The sequence below is a fragment of the Macrotis lagotis genome, chromosome 2, assembly GCF_037893015.1.
Source record: "Macrotis lagotis isolate mMagLag1 chromosome 2, bilby.v1.9.chrom.fasta, whole genome shotgun sequence".
Classification (NCBI taxonomy): Eukaryota; Metazoa; Chordata; class Mammalia; order Peramelemorphia; family Peramelidae; genus Macrotis; species Macrotis lagotis.
The window spans coordinates 229506898-229527364 of NC_133659.1; the positions used below are offsets into that span (position 1 = coordinate 229506898).

Sequence of the window (20467 nt, forward strand, 5' to 3'; positions counted from 1 at the left end):
TTTTAAATAAATTTTTTAAATTGTATTTATTTAAGGCAATGGGGTTAAGTGACTTGCCCAAGGTCACACAACTAGGCAATTATTAAGTGTCTGAGGCTGAATTTGAACTCAGGTCCTCCTGACTGCACCACCTAGCTGCCTGCTGTTTCAAAAATTTTAAATAAAATCTTGGCAAACACTACAATTAATTTATCCAAAATGTTCCTAACTATGATCAGGCTGAATTTATAACAAAAATGCAAGGGTAGTTCAACATTAACAAAACAATTCACAATTTCTATATTAAAAGGACCTTTGGTTTGGAATCAGAAACACTCATCTCCTCTTCCTGCATTCAAATTTGTACTTGACCATTAACTGCAGAATGGTTGAATAAGTTGTAAAATATGAATATAATGGAATATTGATGTTCTATAATGATAAATAGGTGGATTTCTGAAAAGACTTACATGACTTTATGATAGCAACATTTGTGTGATCATAAACTATGATAGACTGACACCAAAGCAGTGATCAAAGGCAGTTCCATAGGGGTGGCTAGGTGGCGCAGTGGATAGAGCACCAGCTTTGGAGTCAGGAGTACCTGAGTTCAAATCCTGCCTCAGACACTTAATAATTACCTAGCCGTGTGGCCTTGGGCAAGCCACTTAACCCCACTGCCTTGAAAAATCTTTAAAAAAAAAAAAAAGGCAGTTCCAAAGACTTGTGATGAAAAATGCCATCCACATCCAGAGAAAGAACTATGGAAATCTGAATGCAGATTGAAGCAATCTGTTTTTTTTTAGTTTATTTATTTTATATTATTATAATACAAAATACATATACTTTATATTATTACAGTACAATACATAATACAATAAGCACAACCCCCCCAAAAAAGATGAGAAACTTCAAGAATAGTGAGAGAGGGGGAAAAAAAGTGTATTTCAGTTTGTATTCAGATTCCAATGGCTCTGTATCTGGGATGAATCCACCAAATCATGAATCCACCAAAGAAGTTGCTTCAATATTTTTCCTGGTTGCTATCACTAGCTGTATCCCTCCACTCTATACCTTCCCTTATTCTATTCTCTCTCCTTTCACCCTGTCCCTGTTCAAAAGTGTGTTGTATCTGAGGACACTCTCCCACAATTTTCCCTCTCTTCTATCACCTACTCCCCCCTTCCCCCCACCATTCCCCCTTATCCTATCCCTTTCTTCTCATTTTTCTCTAGGGTAAGATATATTTCTATATCTTATAAATGTATATGTTATTTCCTCTCTGAGCCATTTCTGATGAGAATGAAGGCTCACACATTCCCCTGTGTCTTCCCCCATTCCACTCGATTGAAAAATCTTTTTGTGACTCATGTGAAACAGCCCCTTTTTTATCTCCTTTCTCCTCCTCCCAAGACTTTCCTTTATCACCCATTGACTTCATCTTTCTATATACCATTATATTCAGCTCCTTCTTGTCCTTGTCTATATATGCTCCTTCTAAATGCTCTAATACATAAGAAAAGTTCATATGAGTTATCAGTATCTCCTTGACATGCAGGAATACAAACAGTTCAACATCATTAAGTTCCTCATAGTTAATCCTTCTCATTCACCTTCTCAGAGAGTCCTGTACTTGGAGATCAAACTCTCTTTTTCAGCTCTGGTTGTTTCAAAAGGAAAGTCTGAAAGTCCTGTTTCATTGAAAGTCTATCTTTTTCCCCTGAAAGAGGATGTTTGCTAGATAGTTGATTCTGGGTCATAAACCAAGATCTTTTGCCTTCCAGAATATCATATTCCAAGCCCTATGAGCCCTTAATGTAGATGTTGCCAGATCCTGTATAATCCTGACTAATAGAGCCACAGTAATTAAATTGTTTGCTTTTGGCCGCTTTTAGTATTTTCTCTTTGACTTGGGAGTTTTGGAATTTGGCTTTAATATTCCTAGAAATTTTTCTTTTTGGAATCTCTTTCAGGAGATGACTGGTGAATTCCCTCAATTTCTATTTTACCCTCTGCTTCTAGGATCTCAGGGCAATTTTACTGTATTATTTCTTGAAAAATGAAGTCTAGGCTCTTTTCCTGGTCAAGACAGCCCAGGATCTCTTTTCGAGGTGGTTGTTTTTTCCAATGAGGTATTTCACATTTTCTTCTAATTTGGGGGGGGGGGGGTTGGGATAGTTTTATTTCTTCCTGATTCTTGCAAAGTCATCAACTTCCTTTAGTTCCATTCTGCATTTGAAGGAGCTATTTTCTTCAGAGAGATTTTTTATCTCCTTTTCCAGCTGTCCAATTCTGCTTTTTAAGGCATTCTTCTCTTCATTTGCCTTTTGTGTTGCTTTTCCAATTTGGCCTAAACTGGTTTTTAAATATTATTTTCTTCAGTATTTTTCTGTATTTCTTTCACCAAGCTGCTGATTTGGTTTTCATGATTTATCTGCATTGCTCTCATTTCTTCTCCCAATTTTTCCGCTATCTCCCTTAATTGCTTTTCAAAGTCTTTTTGAGCTCATTCATAGCCTGAGACCATTTTCTATTTCTCTTGGAGGTTTTGGGTACAGATTTTGTCATCTTCTGAATCTTCCATGGGACCAAAATAATTTTCTGCAGTCAGATTCTTCTTTTTTTCTTTTGTTTGCTCATTTCCTCAGCCTATGACTGATTTACCATACTTCCAAGGCTTTAGGGGAATTTTGGGACACCCCAGTGGGACTTTAATTCCTCCAAGGTCTTATGAAAGGCTCTGACTGCTCTCTTGTCTGGGCTTTGGTATGTGGATAACCACAGGTCTTCCCCTCTGCCCTGGAGTTGTGAGGAGAGTCCCTGCTTGGCTGTGATGGTATGGGAGCCCAAACTGCAACCTGGATTTGGATGTGGGCAAAAAGCTGAGTCCTGCCCCAGGGAGAGCATAGAGACCTCTGCAGTCTCCCCAGCCCCCTTACTGTCTGTGGATTGTGCTCTGAGAGTGCAGCCTTGCTTCCCCAATTCCCACTGCAGGGCTGCTCTGAGGTCAGTGCTCACTCCACACTCATTATGGTGCGACACAGTTCTCTCACCACCCCTTAAAGCTGTTCCTGGTCATCCCTGGGCCAGGAGGTCTGGAAACTGCTCCCTCTGCCACAGACCCAGGCACCCCCCCAGGGATCTAGGCACTCAGCCTAGCTTGCAGAGGCTTTTTCCAAACCACGGCCCCAGTGAAACAGCCCTTTCTCACAGAACTTCTAAGTTGTCTTGGACTTGGAAATTATATCACAGTCTTTTTGTGGGTAAAATTTTGGCTAAAGTCATAATTTGATAGTTTTTGGAGTTTTTTGGGGAAGGAGTTTCCAGGAAGTCCTACCTTCATGCCGCCATCTTGCCTCTGCCCCTGAAGCATACTATTATTCACTTTTTGAAATTTTTGTTTCTTTCTCATAGTTTTGACCTTTTCTTTTGATTCTTCTTTCACAATATGACTAATATGTGAATATGTTTAACATGATTGAGCATGTATAACCTATAGCAGATTGCTTTATGTCTTGAGAGGGGAAAGGAAAAGGAGAGAGGGAAAAAATTTGGAACCTAAAATCTTTTAAAAGTGAATGTTGAAAATTATCTTTACATGTAATTGGAAAAAAATAAAATACTATTAAGTGGGGGGGGGGAAGCAAATTTGACCTTAGAGATTCGCTGTGTGACCCCTGGGCAAATCACTTAAAGTCTGTTTGCCCCAGTTCCTCATCTGTAAAATGAAGTGGAGGAGAAAATAGCAAACCACTTTAGTATCTTTGCTAAGAAAATTCCAAATGGGATCAGCAAGAGTCAGGCACAAATGAAATGACTCAATAACATCAAAAATAACTAAACCTGGAAGACTGTATCAATAGATGTGTAAAAGGCCTTTGACAACAATACTCATTAATGTTTAAAAATCCTATAAAGCATAAGCAGAGGATTTTTTAAAAATTTAACAAAAATATCTATAATCCAGATTGTATTCAAGGGAGAAATGCTAGATTCTTTCCCACTATATAAAAAAGTAAACATAATTTCTCCTCCTGATGCTATAACACAATTTAAAAAAAAGTAGAAATAGCATTAAAATATGAGAAATTAAATGAATAAAAATTGGCAAATAACATACAAAATCTGAGAGAATAAGCAAAGAAATCAATGGAAATAGATTTGATAGAAAAATGGTATTAAAATAATCCCACAAAAAATCAATAGCATTTCAAAATATTAATAAAATCTAAGACAATGATATAAAATACCAATCAAAAAAATAATTACAAAATGCACAACAAATATATATATATATCAAGGTACACTCATGTATAAGTTTAGATCAGAAATTCCTAACCTAGAGTCTATAAATAATTTTTAACATAATAACTATTTAAATATATTATTCTGAGAAAAGATCCACTGGTAGGGAAGGCAGAGGCAAAGGGCGGGTCTTAGAAGTAGGCCCTTTGGCAAGGCTTTCACTTTAAGTATTCTAACCACGTGATTAGCACAGTTCTGTCCAGAGACAAAAAAAAGGGATAACAATTTCCTTGGTTACAGCTCTACATTAATATTTACTTTGGCAAAATCATTCACTCTCATAACTTTTACCAAGACTTCCAAGTGGAGCTCTCCTAAATACCATTGCAAATGCCTTAATCCAATATTAAAGTTCTCTGGAATCAAACTCAAATGTTATCTACCTTTTCTAATCCTCTGCTCCAGAAAAATTCTACTCAAGTCTAGCAAAGAATATAATATTGGAGCTGCCAGGTTGTGCTCTAGTTTATATTACTCTCTTCTCTACTACCTCACTAGATCCAAATCCTATTCATCAGCCAAGGATAAGTTTAAATATTAACTTCTCTAACCTTCCCTATGATATCTCTCCCTCTCTCCTCAGAACATTTACAGTATTTATTGCCTATATAGAGACCCTCTCTTTTCTAGAATATCTTTCCCAAATCTATATGTTTAAAACATCTATCCCTTTTCTGAATGCCTTATAGCATTTTGCTGGTATCATTTTTAAAGTACACATAATTGTAACAAAAGACAGTATGTGACGATATATATATAATCACTATGTGATAAGCTCCTTGAGGGTAAAAGCTATGCCTTTAATTTTTTTTTGTCTCCCCAAAATCAATACTTTGTACTTGATACCTGCTTGTTGAATAAATGGAATCTCAAAACGAAATTCTGACCAATATACATTAAATTATGGCAAGAATGTATAGAAATTTTTTATTGAATTATGCCCAACTAGTGATTAAATTCATCTAAACTAAATCTACTCAACTGCTTAGTACAGAACAATACAGACTCATAATTATAATTTTACTCCAATCTAAAAATGTCAAGTTTTGTGGAGCTCTCTATAAAATACCTTCCATAAGAGATGTGATGTTAGAACAATAATGTTTAAGAGTACGTCTTGGTGGATTCAAAAGCACATTTGTTACAAAGTAAATTATAACAATTATCTATTTGATCTGACAAATAAATACATATCTACTTACCCCTTTGGCATTTTCTTGTTCTAACAATCATTGTTAAACTATTAGTAAGTAGAACTGTACAGTGTGGCATCTTAATTAAGGGATGCTCTGATATCTATTAAGTCCTATTACATTTAAAAATAATCTTCGGAGCAGCTAGGTGGTGCAGTGGATAAAGCACCAGCCCTGGAGTCAGGAGTACCTGGGTTCAAATCCAGTCTCAGACACTTGATAATTACCTAGCTGTGTGGCCTTGGGCAAAACACTTAACCCCATTTGCCTTGCAAAAACCTTAAAAAAATAATCTTCACATACTACAGAAAGTAATATTGACTATGACTCAATGGCAATGCTCTCTTTAAATCAAGGAGTTATAACCTTTAACAGCTTGATGAAGCCCAGTGGATCCTTCCTCAGAATATCTTAATGCAGGGCAGTTAGGCAGTATAGTAGACAGAGCATCGGCCCTGGAGTCAGGAGAACTTGAATTAAAATCTGGCCTTAGACACTTAATAATTACTTAACTGTGACCTTGGACAAGTCACTTAACACCCCAGTGCCTTGTAAAAATTTTAAAAAAGAACAATATCTTAATGCATAAAATGAAATGCATGGGATTACAAAGGGAAAGTTATATTAAAATAGAATTATAAAAATAATTTTTAAAAAGCTTACAGGGTGGCTAGGTGGTGCAGTGGATAGAGCACTGGCCTTGGAGTCAGGAGTACCTGAGTTCAAATCCAGCTTCAGACACTTAATAATTAAATTACCTAGCCATGTGGCCTTGGGCAAGTCACTTAACCCCACTGCCTTGAAAAATCTTAAAAAAACCAAACTTATAGACCATAAAGAATCTCCCGCCTGTGAAGAATATTACCAAAAAAAATGCCTTGGGGTATTTTATTTATCCACATTGGAATGAAGCTGACAAGGTTATCTGGAAATTTTTGTTTTATAGCCCATTTTCCCCTTTCTTAATGATATCTTGATATGTTTCCTATGTATTTTCTATCTCTGGTAATAAGTTTATGTCAAGAAAGTTTATTATGAGAAAAATTCCCTTTGTTAGCAGATATGTTCATAGGTCTGGAGTTCAAAGTGACTTTTAAGTCCATCTTCTCCAACCCCTTCATTTTATAGATCAGAAAACTGAAACCCAAAGATATAGTAGAAGGCAGAGGCAGGATTTAAAATTCAGGTCTTCTGAATACAAATTTAGTATTCCTTTCAAATCCAATCTTCTTTCTATTGCCTCATATTAACTAACACGAAGACATATGGAATATTCAAAAACTTTAAAACCTATCCATTAATACATCTTGGTTTCTTTTACAAACTTAATTGTTAATTAGTTTAAAAATCAAATATAATTTTTGTATTTGCCAAAAACAATTACTATAAAATCTTTGGAAAGTACTCAAGAAATAGAAATGTGTTTACTTACAAAAATATTAGTGATCATGATGGCAATCCAATTAATTTGAGGTGTGTGTGTGTGTGAGAGAGAGAGAGAGAGAGAGAGAGAGACCTACTGAAAGATAGCATTAAATAGTGGGAAAATAATGGACTTATAATGAAGGTAATAACTATAGGACCATGGGCAAATCATTTAACCCCTCAGCCTCAGTTTCCTTATCTGTACAATGAGTTACCTACCTTACAATGTTGTTGGGAGGTTAAAAAAAAAGAATGAAAACATCTCATTATCTAAGTGGATACTGACTCCAACAGTAATGACTATAAACTACTCTTATCTTCTTAGCAATGACACTTATATGAAGGACTCTCCCTTAAATGCTGGACCTTTCTCTAGACCTCTTATATATTAGAAATATCAGTTGTTTGCTGGTCCAACTCCTTTTTCAGTCATACATTTCCTTGATAATATTTTCTGAGATACTCCTTTGATGCCATTCTTTATTGGTAATATTTTGTAACTTATTCCCACCATGTGCCTCTCCAACATCTAAGGGAAGAAATGCAACTTTAATTCTTATACCATATATGTATCCATATATGTGTATCATCAGAAGACAAGTACTATTAAAAAGTTGGACAGCGTTTCAGGGGAAAAAAAGAATTTGGAGTCACTAAAAGGATGCACCATTTTCCAAAAACAGTATTGCCAGGTCTTCTCTTCCTATTCACTTCTGGGCTAAGTTCACTGTCCTTCTGAAATCTCTGAATAACATATGTGTAATAAGAACCCTGGTATAGGTACTAATAGATTGCCCATACAACTATATATTCTGGACTATCAGCATTCTTCAACTACTTGGTTTTTTTTGTCACTGTGATATAGTTATGATATGACAGTTATAGTTTGAGTGATTAAGCACTTTGTTTTATTTTATTTAGGAGGCTCTGCAATGTTCCAGGGTCTTAATGCAATTAATACAATGTCATCCACAAATGGAATATTTCTTTTTGAATTCTATAATGTTACCTATATGACCGTAGGTGAACACCTATGGTAAGCATACATCTCTATTTTACTAAGTCCTCTGAAGACTTTGATACGATTTTGACATATGCATTAGTGATATTATATGTCGAAAGAAAATTCTTTAAGGAAAACAATTTTATTCTACAGAATCTACATTTTTAAGTAAGACAACAAATGGGTTTGTAGTCTTTATTTTTTGATTAATTTGTATGAGTGTAAAGATGTGGTCTGCCATGCACAGAAGAGTTTGTGTTTTCATCTACTATCTACTAGTTCCCTCTCATACTTTCAATAAGAATGACCTTCACATATGTGTAAACTATTTTCTTTAAGATTTATAAAGAGGAGTGGCTAGGCGGCGCAGTGGATAAAGCACTGGCCCTGGAGTCAGGAGTACCTGGGTTCAAATCTGGTCTCAGACACTTAATAATGACCTAGCTGTGTGATGTTGGGCAAGTCACTTAACCCCATTGCCTTGCAAAAAAAAAAAAGATTTATAGACAGAGGCAGCTAGGTGACACAGTGCATAGAGCACTGGCCCTGAAGTCAGGAGTATCTGAGTTCAAATCTGACCTCAGACACGTAATAATTGCCTAGCTTTGTGGCCTTGGGCAAGCCACTTAACCCCATTGCCTTGCAAAAACTAAACAAAACAAAACAAAAAGATTTATAAAAATAGAAAGGTAGTTTTATGAGTCAGTATCAGTCTTGTTTGCCTATTTTTATGCTTTGTGCCCTCCCCACTTTTAAGAGACTAGGAGACTATCACTGGATGACTTCAAAATTTTGTGGACTCAAGTATGAACTTCCTTCTGTGTATTTGTTTATGTGTGTGTATGTGTATATTAATATAGGTATATCTATATATCTATATCTATACACACACACAAATTCTGTGTATGTGCTTGGTTCTAGCTTTCTTATCTTTATTTTCTTTAATACTATTTCTATTTTCTAATGCAATATACTGGGGGGAACTCTGATAAGAATCTATGATGATTCTATTATTATTGAAGAAGAATTGAAGAATTCTTTAAAAAGATCTTCTATATATTCAGTTTTATTATTTTTTCATTTTCACCCTTTAAATGCCCTTAAAAATATTTGAGCTTAATTGATTACCTAACAATACCCTTTCCCCCAAGATTTATCATGAGAGAGTATATTCTCAATTGGTATTGTTATTGGCTGCTCCCTTCCTTTTGCTGAGGACATCAAGTAATTCCTGAAAAAAGTGTTTTATAGGTTCTTTTAATCTACTTACTGATTTACATCAGCTAAACTCCATAAGGAAATAGTGATTATGTTAGTTCTTTAAGACATTTCCCATTTCTCATTATCAATTCACTTAAAATAGGCAGGTTAGAACTGCCTCATTTATACACTTTATGTTCATTTTTATTTTTCAGAAATGGCTATGATATTAAGACAAGTTCTCTACTGAACTGAACTTTATACCAGAATAAGTAATAATAGTCTATATAGTTGGTTGGTTGGTTCTTGCTTGTCCTTCATCATCAAAGAAGACATCACTATGTTTGAGACAAATTACAGTGTGTCTGACTGCGGTTGATCAGACCAGTGAGCTTGGAATGCTCTACTATTGGAATGCTCTACTACAGGTTGGGCACAAATAGTCCATGTGAACACCTGGGGTGAGTACTCTAAACATACATGTGTCACATTTCCTTTGAGATGCTTCAATTCTGCCTTCCTCATAGAGTGCAGCACCCTCACTGATGAGGGCACACCATGCTGGGCAGTCCTGTGCCAGTGTTTCCCATGCTGTGCAATCATTCTAAAGTTCTTCAATGAGACCAGGGTGTCTTGGTATCACTTCTTCTGACCCCCCTGTGAGTGCTTACCCTGTGTGAGTTCTCATAAAATAGTTTTTTTGGCAAGCATATGTCTGGCATTCCAACAACATGTCCAGTCCATTGTAGTTGCTCTCTCTGTTGGAATGCTGGAATGCTAGGCAGTTTAACTCAAGAAAGGACCTCAGTGTCTAGTATCTTCTTTCTCCTACCAGGAGATCTTCAGAATCTTCCTAAGAAAATTTAAATTCAGTTTCCTAACATAGAACTGGTAGATTGTTCCAGGTTTCACAGGTATATAGCACTGAGGTCAACACAAGGCTCAGTTGGGAGTCAGTCTAATTAATACCTCTTCTCTCCCACACTTTCTTTCAGAACCTCACAAATACTGACCTAGCTCTGGCAATGCAAGTGTCAACTTCAATGTCAATGTGTATCTCCTTGGAAAGGACACTGCCAAGGTAAGGAAACTTGTCCATAGTACTCAAAACTCAAATGCTGTAATCGAGGGTTCCACATATGGATGATTTGGTGTTGGCTGATGTGGAACCTGTGTTTTCTTGGTGTTAATTGTCAGACCAAAATTAGCACAACTTCAGAGAATCAATCCATACTTTGTTACATTTCAGCTTCAGAGACTGCATTGAGTGCACAGTCATCTGTAAACAGAAAATCATGCACCAACACTCCCTCCATTTTGGTCTTCGCTTATAGCTTTTTCTAGTTAAAGAATTTGTTTGCTAGCTAACCTTGAGGCCATGTTCATACTTACTGAAAGCATCTGATAACATGGTTGAAAACATCATGCTAAAAAAATTATGCAAGATGGGGTGGCTAGGTGGTGCAGCGGATAAAGCACCGGCCCTGGAGTCAGGAGTACCCAGGTTCAAATCCAGTCTCAGACACTTAACCCCATTTGCCTTGCAAAAAAAAAAAAAATTATGCAAGTAAGTACATATCCTTGTTTTACTCCATTGGTGACCAAGAAATCTTGAGGGCATTGTCCACTATCCAGAACCAGAGCATGCATGCTATCATGAAATTGATGTATAAGACTAATGAACTTCTCTGGGCAACCAGATTTTTGATATAATTTTGACAGTGGTTGTTAAATGAAAAACGAGAACTCCACAGAGTTTACCAGCAGGATAGTTTATCCATTTCTTAGAAGGTAGTATTTAATTCAAAACTAAAGTATATTAAAAGTAAAGTACAAGTAAAGTTGAGAGAGATGTAGGACTCTTGGCTCTGTAAGAAGGCAGATGAAATTCAATTTCATGAAGACAGTAACAAACAAAAATGCTTTTAGGAGACCCTGAAGGCTATTTATGGGCCAAAGACATATGGTACATCTCAACTACTCAGTGCTGATGGATCCACACTGATTAACTTATAGGGACTTGATCCCAGACAAAACAGACCACCATCCATCAATGCAGAAATGCATTGACCACTTACCTCAAGTTGAAGTTAATCAGTCCCTAGCTGAAGTTCCAACTGAAGAGGTTTTAAATGCCATTAGATTCCTTTCAAGTGGCAAGGAATCTGGGGCTCATTCCATTCCAGCTGAGACCAATGGGGGGGGGGGGTTCCCTGCTCATCTAAAAACTGACTGAAATTTTCCAGGTTATATGGCATGAAAAGGTTATCCCCCAAGAATTCAAGGATACCTCCATCATCCATCTCTATAAAGGTAAAGGGAATACATTGTCCTGTGACAATCACAGGGGTATTTCTGTTTAGTCATTGCTAGTAAAATTCTTGCCGGAGTCCTTCTCAATAGGCTGATTCCTCACCTGGAAGTTGGTTACCTTCCTGAGAGTCAGTGTGGTTCAGAAAGGGTAAAGGAACAGTCGATATGGTGTTTGCTGCCTGTCAACTCCAGGAAAAATGCCAGGAACAGAACAGAGATCTGTGTGAATCACATTTGATAATGTATACAACACTGGACCCTAGAAATCCTAGAAATCCCTGTATATCTGCCCTGAGAAAGAAGTGTTTTATTATCTGTTCTTTGCAACTTTCATTGGTTTTTCAATTACTCTGATTTCCGCTTATTAGCTACTTTTCATTTACATTGTTGTAGTCATTTTCATCCTATATAAATTCATACACAACTATCTACTTCTAAATTCTTCATTATTCACCATTTTTTACTGAATAATATTACAATATATTCATATTTTGGGGTAACTAACTGGTGCTGTGGAAATGTCATACTTAAGTCAGAAAGGCATGAGTTCAAATTCTGTCTCAGAATTAGCTGTGTGACCTGGAGCAAGTCAGTTTACCTCTTAACTGTAAAATGGGGCTAATAACAGTAGCTATCTCCAGGGTTGCTATGAGGATCAAATGAGATAATGTATATAAAAAGTCCTTTGTAAGTCTTAAAAGTACCATATAAATGCTACCTATTCAATATACTAATTTTTTTTCAGTTTTCTAATTGATGGCTGTCCATTAATTTCTAATTCTTTGTTGCTAAGAATATTGTGTTATATACTAGATCTTTATCTCTGTATAGGCTCAGTACTGAGATAACTGAATCAAAGGGTATTTGGAGTTTTGTCATTTTTCCTCATATGATTCCAAATGGACATGGAGAACCATTTGGATCAATCCACAGCTCCATCAATATTATATGAGTGTACTTATTTTCTCATGGCTCATCCAATATTGATTCTTCTCACTTTTGGTCATCTTAACCATTTGTAGAGTTTGAAACAAAACCTTGGTGTTGTTATAATTTGCTTTTCTCTTTCTATTAATGATCTTGGCATTTTTTTCAAATGTTAACTTATATTCTGAATTTCTTTTTAAAGAAAACTACTTGTTCACATCCTTTGAACTCCTCACCTAAGGTTATATAATAAAGCACTGAAATCTTTAACTATTGGTAACAATAATAACAGCCTCAAGGTTTGCAATGTGTTTTTCCTAATCCTAGTTGAAGCTAAATCACTTTCCCCATTTTATAAATGGGGAAGCTGAGGTTAAGAAATATTAAGTGCTTTGCCCAGGATAACCTAGCTAGTAATTGTCTTAGGTAGGAACTAAACTCGGATTTTTCTGACTCCAAGTTCAGTACTTCAGAGCTTATTGAGCTATGTGGTATAAGGAATTTAAATCTAAATTCTACCAAACTTCTTTCCAGTTTCCCCAGTAGTCCATTGGAGGGTGGGGATTGGTAAGGCAATGGGGTTAAGTAATTTACTCAAGGTCACACAGTCAATTAAGCATTAAGTGTCTGAGGCTGGATTTGAATTCAGGTCCTCCTCACTTGCTAGAGCTGATGCTCTAAATATTGTGCCATCTAGTTGCCCTCTCCAGTTTCTAAAAGAAAAGGGAGTTCCCCCCCCCGCCAGTTACTGGGTTTGATCAAAAATAGAATGATGACTGCTTTCAACTGCTCCAAAGATCTACTTTTCTGTCAACTAAAACTAAATATTTTCCCCAAAGCTACCCATACTCATTGCCTAAACTTTCTCATATCCCATTCCCTCATCACCACATGTCCTACCATTTGTTACATAAACCCCAGGACTCTGTCCTGAACTTACTCTTTTTCCCTTAGTGATCTCACCAATTCCCATGGATTCAACTATTATTTCTATGCACAACTCTACATACCTAGTCTTCTTTCAAATCTCAACTAAAATCCTACTTCTGCAAGAAGTCCTTCTTAGGGGCAGCTAGGTGGCGCAGTGGATAAAGCACCAGCCCTGGAGTCAGGAGTACCTGGGTTCAGATCCTGTCTCAGACACTTAATAATTACCTAGCTGTGTGGCCTTGGGCAAGCCACTTAACCCCATTTGCCTTGCAAAAAACCTAAAAAAAAAAAGTCATTCTTAGTCCCTTTGATGTTAATTTAATGCCTTTCCTTTGAGATAACCCTAATTTATGAGGTTTGCATCTTATACTTAAATAGTTGTTTTATATTATTTGATTGTGAGATCCTTTAAGGTAGAAACTGGTTTTTGCCTTCCTTTATATTCTACAAAGGACCGTTTAATCCATTCATCTATAATTGATTCATTGCTCTCCTAAACTACAAACTGGTTCCCACAATTGCTTCCACTTACTATTTCCTTTGGGAATCTCAAACTCAATCCATCTAAACTAAACCATTTTCTTTCCTAAATCAGTTTTGCATTGAAGTTATCAAGAATTAAGGTATAAGCTGATTTAACTTTCATCCTTACCAAGTTCTTCATAGAATTCACAAAAGATATCAGTCCCTAAGCTAGTATTCCTGTCAGAGTGTCTTTTTTATAATATAAGTGTTTATCAAAAGCAGAAGTAATCTGTTGCAAACCAGTCTTAGTCAGGAAAATCTAAGCTCAAATTCCACCACTAGCATATATAGTTTGTGTAACCCTGGGTAAGCCACCTAATCACTCAGTGCACCAGGTAGTTGCAGAACAGTTGGCCCACCTTTGATAACAGCTAGTTGTATAGTTTTAAGTAAACTACTTAATCATAATGTTCCAGGTAACTTATAAAGCTAAAAACTGAAAAACGGTTTCTAATTTGCATTGATAAGTGGGAATATAAATGAAATCATAAATCTGAACCAAATATGTCACAAATAATTCAATATAAGATGATAAGGTGCTTCATAAAATAGTATTTTACCATTCTTGTCAACGAGTCATTGGAATAAGATTTTTGTGGAGGTTCCTTTTACATAAGAGTAGTTCAAGGATCACTGAGTGCTGAGTGTGGCCTACATACAGTGTGTTAAAGAACCCCAGGCTCCCATCATTCAAAACATAGTATGTAAGATGTTCTCAGACTGATTAGTATTCAATGATCATAAATGGAATATGAAAGATAAGATGTTGAGGAAGAGTTTTTTCTAAAGAATGAAATTCAAACTATTCATTTGAAATATGATAAAAGGACAAACCTCATAGTTCCAGCTCAGAAAAGGACTAGTATATAAACAGTTAGCTAATAGTTGATAGGAGTTGCTTCAACTACAAATAAAAATTAAGTGATGGGGGCAGCTAAGTGGGCAGTGGATATAGCTCCAGCTGGAGTCAAGGGGACTTGAATTCAAATCCAGTTTCAGACACTTAATAATTACCTAGCTATGTGACCTTGGGCAAGTCACTTAACCCCAGTGCCTTGCAAAAACTAAAACAAATAGATATAGATAGATAGATAGATAGATAGATAGATAGATAGATAGATAGATAGTTGATGATTAGATGGTTAGCTACTACTATTCAACAGTCTAGATGGATGCTGTATCAACATAACTATGTCAACATGTACCAGTTTTTCTTTTCATGATTGATGAGACAGTTCTAATACATATATTTAAATAAGCCAAATAAATTTTTAAAGAATTCATTCAGTCCCTATGTTTAAACAGTAGAAAACTATGTCCATTTGAAATGTCTATTCACAAAAATAAGAAATTATTCTTTCCCTCAGGATAGGTTAAAATAAGGCATGGCTCTCATGAGGTGTTTTAGTGAGCAAAACATCTTAATTACCTTATTATAGAACCATGAGATTAATTAAAACTTAAGTTTCCTCTTGCTTCCCTTCAGGGGAAGGCACTGGCAGAAGATAAAAATTAAATTAATATCTCAGTCAAAATCAAATCTTAATAGTTTGCAGACTTTAATTTACTAAAGTCAAATTGAATTAAATCAATTTAACTCATGCTATTTTCTGTTCTGCCTAGCTGCTACTGCTTTATTCCTACCAAAACCATGCCTCAAAAGAACTTTAGAGTTAACACGTTGGGACTGGACTGGACTGATTGATGAGATCTCCTGTACTCAGCTAGCCCCATAGAAGACAATGGTCTTTCACTTGCTTCTCTGAACAACCACTGAACTAATGATGATAGTATCCCCTGATTCTTACTATCTGTTCTGGGAACTTTGATCAAATCAATACAAGCACGGTTTCTGAGAAAGGTAATATAAATTGACTGCCTCATTGTTACACTCACCATCCCTAAGACTTTTCAGACCAAAATATCTTTTCTTGGTCAGCACTCCTCTATTTGTGCTGTCTCCATTTATTATGCACAGGAATCATCTCATTTTTAAATTCAAATATCCTACACTAGTAGTTAGGTGGTGCAATGGATAGAGGGATGAACCTGGAATCAAGAAGATTTGAATTCAAATCTGACCTCAGACATTTACTACCTGTGTGATCCTGAGGAAGTCAATTTACCCAGTTTGCCTGTTTCCTCATCTGTAAAATAAGTTGGAGAAGGGAATAGCAAACCATTCCAGTAGTTCTGCCAAAAAAAAAAAACCCAAATACGATCATGAAGAATTGGACATTAACTGAAATGACTGAACATCAACGTATCCTACACTTAATATGATGTCTACAACACAATAATCACTTAATAAATTCTTTTTATTATTCATCAAATAGCTAAGCATACATCACTTAAATTCTTAAGGTTATGTATTTGATATTGAAATGTTTAACAATCAAGTTACAGCAATAAAGTTATTGTAATGACTTTTGAACATTAAAAGGAGGAAAAATGAATAACAAAATATATTCTGGAAAGTATTCTGCTCACAGGTAGTCATAATCAGGCTCATTTAATTAGTGCTAATTGGTATTTGCATTTTCCATAGACTGAATATTTTGCAAATGTATGAAAAAAAAGCTCACCTCAGAAAACTAATCACTCAACTCCTATTGTGATCTGAATACATCTAAATGTTATTCATACACTGCTAGATTTATCCAATGCTTTAAACACAAAAGCATTTTCCAGTTAACCTTACACGATTATTAATATGTGATATTATAGCAGCATTAATGACCCCAAAACTGACTATTCAACACATTTTTGAGATTAGCAATTGCCTTTCAAGCCATTTTCTATAATGTTCAAGAGAGCCCTCATATTTACCCACTTTAATGTTTTTCCTGTCCTGAGTTCCTACTATATTTACTGTCTTTTTTTCCACTTAATTTTACATAGTATATTTTGTAGCTGTTTACATATTTCATGTAATCTTCACCTCTACCTCTTGGTTAAAAATAGGTACCTGGGACAAGCAACTTAGTTCCTCTACAACTGTTCCAACAAAAAACATTAAAAAAAAATCGCACCAGACCAAATAATGATGAAGAAATTCATTAGAAAGGGCAGTAGCAGTAGCAGCAGTCCAGAAAAAATGCATGACAGGGTTCCTCATTTAGAATCTTTAACTACTTTGACATCTATGCCAAAGTGAAGAAATTCAATGAAAAATATAAATAGAAAGACTCTTAAGGTTGTCAAAGGGAGCAGAACCAAGAGAACATTATGCACATTAACAACATAGTGAGTTGATCACTTTAATAGATGCAGCTCCTCTAAATAGTTGAGAGCTAGGACAACCCTGGGAGTCTTGTAATGGACAATCCACATCCAGAGGAAGAAAAACAAAACAAAACACCTGTTTCAGAGTCAGAATAAACATTATTCACTTTTATATCTTTTTTTTTAGATTTTTTTTTTTTTTGCAAGGCAAAGGGGTTAAGTGGCTTGCCCAAGGCCACACGGCTAGGTGATTATTAAGTGTCTGCGACCGGATTTGAACCCTGGTACTCCTGACTCCAGGGCCGGTGCTTTATCTACTACACCACCTAGCCGCCGCCTATTATTCACTTTTTAAAAATTTCTCTTGCTTTTCTTTCCTATCTTTGTTTTCTTTCTTTTTCTTAGTCCTAATTTCTCATTCAGAAAATGAATAATCTGTAAAGATGTTAAACACAAATGTATATGTACAATATTCACCAGACTGTTCACACTGAGGGGGAGGGAGCTGGGAAGGGAGGGTTGAAGGAAATTATGTAACTTCTAAATATGCATATGTATGTGGATGAATGTTGAAAAACTTTCAAAACATGTAATTGGAAAAATAAAATAGCAATTGGGGAAAAAAAGAAATAAAATATATCTGCATGTCTGAAAATCCGGCCTAAAGGAGAAAATAAATCCATAAAAAATTGTAAGCAAAGACTCCAAGGGGAAAAAATGCATTTTTCACAAGGACTCCATTAATACTTAGAATAAATGAAGCAATGAATAAAAATTGAATATAAGCTCCAGTGAAAAAAATTAGGAGAACAAATAACTTAGGAAAGAAAGTGATCAACCACACTTACATAACAGACTCCCTAAAAATTACAATAAACAAAACATAAATCAATAATTCTAGGATAGCAAAAATTACTATAACAAAATTTTAAAAATTGATTAAGATATAAAGTCAGCTTTTCAAAAACAGTTGATCTGGAAAACTAGTCAAGGAGAAATAATACAGGAATAATCAGAACAAAACCTAGACATGATAATTCAAGATATCACAAATTTAATTAGCCTTGATTTTTTTTTAGAACCAGAAGACAAAGAATAGGTGGAAAGAATCAACAGATCATCTCCTGAAATGTAACAGCAAAAGTTATAAAGTTCTAAGGATGACAGACATCAAGAAGCTTCCACATCATAGAAAAAAAAGGCAAGCATCCAGAAATCAGAAGCTCAAGTACCAAGAAAGCACAGTAGTCAAGATGACAATAAGATCTGACAGTTTCTAATAAAAATCAGAGAAGATCTTAGAATAGAATACACCAAAAAGACAAAGGATGCAGGCTTCCAACAAAGAATTTACACTGCAAAGTGAGTTTTCTTTATTCAGGAAGAAAAATGTGCATAATTAATGGAATAAAGGACATAAAAGCATTTCTGATCAAAAGACCAAAGCTCAGTAGAAATTCTGACTTACAAACACTCAAGAGTTCAGTTAAAAAATGGAAAAGGTAAATTATTTTAGTACTATGCGATGACACAGTGCTAACATCCTATGGAGGGAGGAAAAAAAACAATATCTGCTAAGAACTTTAAAGAGAATTAAGGGAATTAGACTTTTTAAAAACAGAGTACCTGGGGCGGCTAGGTGGTGCAGTGGATAGAGCACCGGCCCTGGAGTCAGGAGTACCTGAGTTCAAATGAGGCCTCAGACACTTAATAATTACCTAGCTGTGTGGCCTTGGGCAAGCCACTTAACCCCATTGCCTCGCAAAAATCTTAAAAAAAAAAACAAAAAAAAAAAACAGAGTACCTGAGGATGGACTGCTTCTGATCTGAGAATTTAGAAGAGAAAAAAAGGATACACTAGAGAATGGAGGTAGAAGAATTAATATTAGTTAATTTATTATATATATATATTAATATTTCTCATAATTGAGGTACATAAGAGTACATAAACATGGAATAAGGAGAAGAGCAAGCAGGTATGAGATAAACTTTACTTTTATCTGAACCAGACAAAAAAAATAGAACACATATATACATTACATACCAAATTTGGCAGAGAAATATATCACTCAATAGGGAAAGAGGTGGAGTTAGGAGGGAAATTATTATTACTTTTTAAAATTTAAATATTTTATTTATTTTTCCACCTACAAACAATGGAAGTTTTAAACAATCATTCTGGCAAGATTTTGAGTCTTCCATTTTAATCCCTCCTGCTGTTTCTCCTCCTTTCCTCTGGTAGAAAGTAATCTAATATAGGCTTTATATGTATAATGAAGGTAAACACTAATCAAAATTAATCATGTTATGAAAGAAGAATCAAATCCAAATTGAAAAAAAAACATTACAGATAAAAACAGACAAAATACATAAGACAACTTTCAAAAGTTGAAAAAGGTAAGCTTTTGGTCTGCTTTTAAATTACAAAATTCCCTCTCTGAATATGGATGCTATTTTCCATCACAAGTCTTTTACAATTATCTTTGATTACTGTTCTGCTGAAATGAACATGTTCATCATAAATGATCATCACTCAATGCTGCTATTAGTATGTATAATGATTTTCTAGTTCTGCTCACTTCACTTAGCATCAGTTCAAGCAAATCTTTTCAGGCTTTTCTGAAGTCCTACCCCTCATGATTTCTTATAGAACAATAATGCTCCATCGCAATCATATACCACAATTTTTTCAGTCATTCCTCAACTAATGGGGCATTCCCTTAATTTTCAATTCTTTGCCATTATGAAAAGAACTGCTATAAATATTTTTGTACGTATAGATTTTTTTCCCTTTTTCAAGATCTCTTTTGGGATACAGACCTAGTAGTAGCATTGCTAGATCAAAGGTAAATTTTATTGTCCTCTAGGTATAATCCCAAATTGTTCTAGGAGGGAAATTATTATTCTGGGGAGGCAATAGTTACAAGCAAAACAAACTTTTTGATCACAAAGGAGGAATTAAAAGAAATAGGAACTAAATTAGGAAATGGTTGAATAAATTGTGGTTCATAAAATGCAATATTATGAAAGAGATGATTCCTATGAATCCTGGGAATCCAGATTTGGTGCAAAGTGAAGTGATCATAACCAGAAGAATGACTTAAAAAAATAAAGAAAAACAATTTTGAAATAATTTTAAAATACTGTTTTTAATAAGGATTATATGTGACACAAAAAAAGGAATGCTGTTGAAACAAAAAGTGCAGTGGGGTACAGAAGGAAGAAGAATAGACAAGCAGGATTGCTTTGAATTCATTATATATACATATATATAATATATATTATATGTTATATAATATATATTATATATACATTTTTAAAAAAACAAGCTACATGGGTTAGAAAGTTATGGTCTCAAATACAATCTTTTTTTGGTGTTCTAAAATGCTCATTTGGGAAGGAAGCAGTATTTAAGTTCAGAATTTTAAAAAAATGTTTTAAT

The 20467-nt window shown here is 35.1% G+C and overlaps 1 protein-coding gene across 3 annotated transcripts in view; it reads right to left on the bottom strand.

Moving 5' to 3' along the window:
• SEC14L1 (SEC14 like lipid binding 1) overlaps positions 1-20467 on the bottom strand; it is a 104356-nt gene that overhangs the window by 69323 nt on the left and 14566 nt on the right. Inside the window, exon 2 of one of the 3 annotated variants that reach the window (XM_074225082.1) lies at positions 15899-15993. The exons of the other annotated variants lie outside the window; for them this stretch is intronic. The gene's annotated coding sequence lies outside the window, so the exon portion shown is untranslated. The remainder of the gene's footprint in view (positions 1-15898; positions 15994-20467) is intronic. 3 annotated transcript variants of the gene reach the window in all.